Source organism: Sturnira hondurensis, unplaced genomic scaffold (assembly GCF_014824575.4).
Source record: "Sturnira hondurensis isolate 20B ecotype Veracruz unplaced genomic scaffold, ASM1482457v3 Scaffold0012922, whole genome shotgun sequence".
Taxonomy (NCBI): Eukaryota; Metazoa; Chordata; class Mammalia; order Chiroptera; family Phyllostomidae; genus Sturnira; species Sturnira hondurensis.
The window spans coordinates 5,446-13,214 of record NW_028085553.1 but is presented as its reverse complement, the minus strand read 5'-3'; the positions used below and the strand labels follow the sequence as shown (position 1 = coordinate 13,214).

The 7,769-nt window shown below is 37.6% G+C and overlaps 2 pseudogenes; both read right to left on the bottom strand.

The window, feature by feature from the left end:
* Positions 1–2,344: 2,344 nt before the first annotated feature.
* Positions 2,345–5,952, bottom strand: LOC118997258 (olfactory receptor 4C11-like; annotated as a pseudogene).
* A 45-nt stretch (positions 5,953–5,997) lies between these two features.
* Positions 5,998–6,965, bottom strand: LOC118997259 (olfactory receptor 4C15-like; annotated as a pseudogene).
* Between the last annotated feature and the right edge of the window lie 804 nt (positions 6,966–7,769).

The window sequence follows — 7,769 nt, the reverse complement described above, 5'->3', positions numbered from 1 at the left end:
GGATTTGTTAAATTCTTGGTTTTATATATTTCCAGCTTTTATTAACTTTGGGGGAAACTTGCCCTGGCTGGTGAAGGTCAGTGGATTGAGTGTAGTCTGCAAGCCAAAGAGGAACTCTTTCGATTTCCAATCGGGGCACGTGCCTGTATTAACAGGCTAGGTCCCCAATGGGTACCATGCAAGTGGCAACCTCACAATGATGTTTCTCTTCCTGTCTTTCTCCCTTTCTTACCCTCTAAAAATAAATCAATATAATTTGCAATCAATTAGTTTGGTAGGAAAGGGGGGAATATTTCTTTAGTAATTTTTCCTGGCCTTCCTCCTATTCATTCTATTCCTTGAGGATTTCCAAATCAAGTAGAGGAACAGCCAGCCACACAATCTCATCCCTGACCAGGGTGGGGCATCCAAATTATATCAAAATAATTTTATTATTTTGGCATTTATGCCATCTTTCTGCAACATGATGCTTGAGTCAAATATCAAACTACTCACAGCTCCAAGTTTCACCTAATCCTAGAGGATTTTGTAGATTTGCTCATCTTCAGGAAACATTAATGCGTTGTATACGTCTTTAACCAAGCTGTGTTTCATCCTGTGATTCCAGTCTATTTATTCCATTATGTTTCTCTCACATTTTCTAATCAAGCCCTTGTCTCAAATATACAAAGAACAGGACAGTCTGTTATTCAACAATGAGAAGAAAATTCCTGAAGCTTCCTCAGTTCTCATTTAGTCACAAATAAAATTTTTTTCACACTACCATATATTTGAAGGAATACCAAAAGATAAGAATTGATGTTTTATTCTGAATGTCTTGGTTTCTTGAGAATCAATTATACTTAAGTATAATCTTCGTGAGGCCAGATTCAAGTGTTCTCAAAACAGAACTGTAAGAAATTAGAGAAATTCTTTATTTGAAAGTAGTATGAAACTAAGTAGCTGCTTCCGTATATGGTATTGAGAGCTCTGATAAATGTCCCATTTGGGACTAAAATATTTATTCTGCCACCACTTTCCTGAACCAAACTATAGGGAATCTTTGGTGCAATATAACATTTTGTCTTCAGTTGATGGAAATTCTTCACATACTTATGAGTTTATTGTGTCCTTTATTCATTAGTCCAGATGAAAAGGAGTAATTCTTTCTAGTACCAACCTGATGATAATTATAAATTAGGATACTGCACTGTCATGACAGTACTTGATTAAGAGACTGTGAAGTTCAAGTGGAGTTGGTGAGGTTTGTGAATTATACACATGGATTAGATTGTGTTCCATATGAAAACACACATTTTAAAATATTCTCCTGTGAAACTAAAAGACCAAATTTAGAAGTGCTAGGCCTCAATTGTCATACCATATTCTTCTCCAAAAATCTGAATTTTGACTTTTGATATACTACAGAACCAAGCAACAAAAACAAAACTTCCTTCCTGATACCCAAATATACATAAGAGCCCAGGACAATTACTTGCCTGCAAGTGTTCATACACCCAAAAGTAACGCTCAAGAAATAAGAAAGCTTAAGCTCCTTCTCTACCAATTGGACAACATTTCCACTTTCCTTTCTCCCTTTCTTTCTCTTCATCATGTATTGTTGTCTGCCCTCTTTCCTGACCTTCACTTATTTCTGCTGCCAAACTGTCTACTGCTTTTTCCTCTCCTTACTGAGGAGAAGTGGGAACACCCCGAAGAGCCACTGACTCACTGACAGTGCTGTCGTCTCCAAATATCACTCTCCTTTCTCCCTCATCACTCACAGAATTAATTTTGAGAGGTTTTCCAGAGACACTGTATGTTTTCACTGATCTTTCTAGCTTTTATGGCAGTTGCAGAGTTTATCAATATAGACAATCCCACTGAATGAGGCTCAGGCACAGATTTTCAGAGGAGTAATTTCTCAGAACATCTTCTCTAATTATCAGCTTTTCAAGGGGGCAACCTTGACTCTGTAAGTGTCCAGGCCCTAGGGATTAGCTCTGATCACTGTACTCATTAGGAGGAGAATGAAATGTAGGGGGAAAGTGGTGCATATATACACATTCATGCACATACATTTATTGTGTCATTTGTCAGTACTTTTCTTTCCTAAGAAATGTTTGTATAGGAAGCTAAATTACCTAATGAGTATGACCAAATGTTGGTCGAATTCAAGCAAGGGTCATCCCAGGTTGTTCAAAATGATTATGGACTTCAAGCAATAACCATATTCTAATGCAATCCTCTCAAATTTCTTGTTTATTTTCACAAAAGAATATTTTACCTTTCCTGTCTGTGAAACAAAACTAAGATATTAAGGAAATATACATTGGAGTACCCATGTAGTATTTATTAACTGAAGTCATACCTGGTTACACCATAACATTTTCATGACATTTTTAACCTCTGCATTCATCAATGTATAGATCACAGGGTTGAGCAAGGATGTCCCAAATGCATTAAATACAGCCACCATCTTGTCTACTGGAAACGTGGTTGGGTGTGTATATATGAATTCAGATGCACCAAAAAATATGAGAAACACAATAAAGTGGAATATGCATGTGGAAAGGGCTTTTCACCTCCCTTCCATGTTGTGGTTTCTCAGAGTGAAAGGAGACCACATAGAACATAAGCAGGATTATAAAACTCACCATGCAAATCTCCCCACTATTAGAGACAACTAGCAAATTTATCAAATATATATCCATGCAGGCAAGTTTCAACAAGGGCTGCAAGTCAAAAGAATAGTGGTCAATCACATTGGGGCCACAAAAGGGCGATTGCAAAGCTAGCAAAATCTGTGCTGAAGAGTGGATACAGGATGTCACCCAGGCCAGAATCACCAACAAACCAGACTCTCTGGCTCATGATGACTGAGTATTGCAAGGACATGCAAATGGCGATATATCAATGAAAGGCCATGAGGATGAGCACAAAGATCTCAGTGCACCCAAAGAAGTGGACTGTGAAGACTTGTGTCATGTACTCATTGTACGAAGTGGTCTTCTTCTGAGAAAGTGCATTTGGAATCAATCTTGGGGCTGTGGTTGTACAGAGGCAGATATCAACCAAGGACAAATAGAACAGGAAGAAATACATGGGATTCACAAGGTTCTTGTTGTTTTTAATAGTCACTACAATGAGAAAGTTCCTTGACAGTGTTGTAAGGTAAAGAATTGGAAGGACCACAAATATTGCTTTTAACAATAACGGAGATGAAACATAGAGATGATCTGCCTAAACACTGCTGTCATTAATCAGAAAGTTGTAAGAGATAGAATTATGGACAGATGTAGGAAAACCATGAAAGCCAGGTCATATTATTCTACTTTGTTTTCTTTTCAATAAGTGAAGAGAAGTATTGGGGATAAAAGACACAAACTTAGCTCCTGGCAAGATGTACATTTTGCATCAGACCAATATTTTCAGGGGTTTTACCACTGAACTGATTCATGTTTCCTAACACTCCTGCACTTTCCAAATTCCCTGTTCTGGGGGTACATCACAGTAGTGGAGATGCAATTTTCCTTTCTCTCATTCTCACTTATACCTGTAGAAATTTTGAACCACTTCTAGTATATTTGATAATACAAATCTCCCCTTTTCTCTGAGATAGACAAATGCCTCTCTCACCTATTTGCTTATAATACTGTGTGTTATTTTAACTGGATGACACAATCATGGATTATATATTATTCATGTTGTAAAATCTTATTATTTAAACAATTTTCACTATTGTTATTACATTTGACCTGACATTCTTTTACAAGGTAAGTGTGCCCATTTACCACGTCCCTTCAATGTGGAAACGTTGAACTAACATACAGAAATGTTTTCCACGTACAGGTAAAATCATGTGGTATTTCTCTTTCACTACCTGGTTTATTTCACTTAGCATAACGCTCTCCATTTCCATTCATTTTGGGGCTAAGGGTAGGACTCTTTCTTTCCTTCTGCTGCCTAGAATTTCATCATATAAATGTATCAATTTTTTTTCATTCACTCATTTACAGGGAAACCAAGAAAACAAACAAGCAAGCACACAAAATATCACCAGACACTTTTTAATTAAGAACAAACTGACAGTAACCAGTGGAGAAGTGGGAGGAGATAATGGGGGGAGGGAAAGAGTTGTCAAGAACATTTACAAAGTACTCATGGACAAAACCAAAGAGGGGTAAAATCAAAACTAGGGAGTGGGGATGGCTGGGGTNTCATATAATTCTACTTTGTTTTATTTTCAATAAGGAAAGAGAAGTATTGGGGACAAAAGACACAAACTTAGCTCCTGGCAAGATGTATACATTGCATCAGACCAGTATTTTCAGGGTTTTTATCACTGAACTGATTCATGTTTCCTAACACTCCTGCACTTTCCTAACTCCCTGATCTGGGGGTACAGCACAGTAGTGGAGAATGCAATTTTCCTTTCTCTCATTCTCACTTATACCTGTAGAAATTTTGAACCACTTCTAGTATATTTGATAATACAAATCTCCCCTTTTCTCCGAGATAGACAAATGCCTCTCTCACCTATTTGCTTATAATACTGTGTGTTATTTTAACTGGATGACACAATCATGGATTATATATTATTCATGTTGTAAAATCTTATTATTCAAACAATTTTCACTATTGTTATTACATTTGACCTGACATTCTTTTACAAGGTAAGTGTGCCCATTTACCACGTCCTTTCAATGTGGAAACGTTGAACTAACATACAGAAATGTTTTCCACGTACAGGTAAAATCATGTGGTATTTCTCTTTCACTACCTGGTTTATTTCACTTAACATAACGCTCTCCATTTCCATTCATTTTGGGGCAAAGGGTAGGACTCTTTCTTTCCTTCTGCTGCTTACGATTTCATCATGTAAATGTATCAATTTTTTTTCACCCACTCATTTACAGGGAAACCAAGAAAACAAACAAGCAAGCACACAAAATATCACCAGACACTTTTTAATTAAGAACAAACTGACAGTAACCAGTGGAGAAGTGGGAGGAGATAATGGGGGGAGGGAAAGAGTTGTCAGGAACATTTACAAAGTACTCATGGACAAAACCAAAGAGGGGTAAAATCAAAACTAGGGAGTGGGGATGGCTGGGGTGAGGGGGAGTGGTGGTGGGGGAATAAAGATAACTGTACTTGGACAATGATAAAAAATAAATAAATGGTAAAGGAAGGGAGGGAGGGAGAAACATTTTCCAAGTACAGTAAAGTTAAAATTGGAGTGAGGTACTATTCGATAGGCTCTCTGTCTAGCATTCACCATCCATGTCATATAAAACTGCAAACCAATTTCATGTACATTTTATAAAGACTTTCTAGGATCATGTAGATCCTAGAAAACAGAAATCCTGAGCCCTCCAAGAAAAACACAAATTGTTACCTTAATTTTCTAGTCTAATTGCAGAATCAGGATCTGTATACTACATGGTGAAGCAAATATCAAAGCAGAAAATAGATACAAAATGAATAAGAGCGAAGAAGAGGCAAGAGTAGAGAATAAGTGAAGTGAGTACAAGAGAGAAAAGAGAGTGAAAGTGATCAGAACCAAGAAAAGGAGAATCAGAGGGTAGCATACAGACAGAGAGAAAAGGGAGCAAAAGAAAATATTAGGGAGGATAGTTTGATGCAATATTTCATCACACAATTCAATTTCTGTCTCTATGACTTACTGCGATATCACTGTCTCAAAACCAGAAAGAGAGTGCAGTTATGAATCATGGACAAGAATACTTGAAAACCCAGGTGTGGAGAAAGAAGAGCCCTATCAAATCCTCACCCTAAATCCCTTCAAGTGAGGAGTCCTGCAACACAGAAAATTCTGACAATCTGACCTCAATGCCCATTGGCCCCTTAGGGAGCAGAGATGCTTTGAGAGTGCTGAAGCCATGGAAGACTTAGGAAACCTGGACCTCTCTAACTTTTTTTTGCAGAAACTATGGTCGGCACCTGCATCGTGTCGTAGAACACACACTGAGTGTAGACTCCATCAAATCAATTTCATCTTTCATTACAAACTACCATTATTCTGCTCCACACATTCCTCATGGCATTTTTCACTTCCCTATTCCTGATGGTGTAAATCAAAGGATTGAGCAAGGGCGTTAGGATGGAGTAAAACATTGTCACCATTTTGTCAAAGGAGAAAGTGGATGGAGGTCGAGCATACATGAATGTGCAGGGAACAAAGAACAAAACCACAACAGCAATGTGAGATCCACAAGTGGAGAGAGCCTTCCGCTTCCCTTCAATACTGTGAGTTCTCAGAGAGCACAAGATGATGCCATAGGAAACAAGTAAAAAAGAGAAGATCGAGATGCACATTAACCCACTGTTGGCCACAACAAAAAAGCCAAATACATGAGTGTCACTACAAGCCAGCTCTAGTACTTGGTACAACTCACACACAAAATTATTGATGACATTGGGGCCACAGAAGGGCAGCTGTAAAACAAAGAGAATTTGTATTGTGGAATGCAGGAAGCCCCCTGTCCAGGCCACTCCCATCAGAATGCCACAGAGCCTCCAGTTCATGATAGAAGAGTAATGCAAGGGCTTGAAGATGGCCACATAGTGGTCATAGGCCATGACTGTGAGGACAATCATTTCTGCTCCAGCAAAGAAGTGTCCACCAAAGAGCTGGGTCATGCAGCCTGCAAAGGAGATGCTCTTCCTCTCAGACAGAGAGTCCACAATCATCTTTGAGACAATGGGGTACAGAGGCAGGCATCCAGGAGGGACAAGAATGCCAAGAAGAAGTACATGAGGGAAACCTGGAGTGCTGAGCTACTGCTAATGGTCACCACAATTAGCAAGTTGCCCCCGAGAGTTGCCATGTAGCTCAACAAAAATATAACAAACAATATTTTCTGAACATTTGGATTCTGTGAAAGCCCCAAGAAGACAAACTCAGTTATAAAGCTCTGGTTTTGCATGAGTTCCAAGAAAAAGCTAAATACCAACAGAAGAAGTATATAAGATCTGTGATGATGAGAAAAAGAAAAATTCACCTGAGACCAGTTTGTAATGCCATTGTATCACAGTCATTTACCAGATGGCCCATCCTTGTGAAAAGCTGATTACATGCTTCTGTTGTAAAGGAGAACAGATAATTAGAAATTTGTTGAAGGCTATAGTGGGAGGCCAGGCAGAAGTCAGGAGGAGATAAACTATTCAATACTTTAAATTGGTCGGAGCTTATATATTAATTCTAAAATTGCAATCAAACTACTTTATTTCATGTAATACTTTCAGAAATGTTTCAACAAATATTTTTAGGATTGTAAATATGTTTCTATTCCTTTTTTTAGAATCCAATCCTAAAAAATTTTCTAAAGGCAAAATGAGGTAATGTAACTTCTGTAACTGAAGATGATGCATGCCTTTTATAACAATAAAAATTTAGAAATATATAAAATGTTCAATAATAGGATGATGTCAAGGCAAATTATATTATTAAAAATTAAGATGTTGTAAATACTAAATAATAGGAGGACATAGATAGTGAGGCATATTTACAATATGTTAAGTGAGAAAATAAAAATTTGTAATAATTCCATTTCTTTGCCCAGACATTCTAATGTAATTTTATGTTTTTAGAACAGAATATATGGTAGACTTACTTTCAGTATGTAGAGTTCATGTTAAGGATCAAGATTAAGCCCTGACTGGTATAGCTCTGTGGGTTGAGCATCATTCCCCAAACCAAAAACAATCAACTTTGAAACCCACAACAGCATATTATCCTGTATCTTAACAGTTAAAAACAAAAA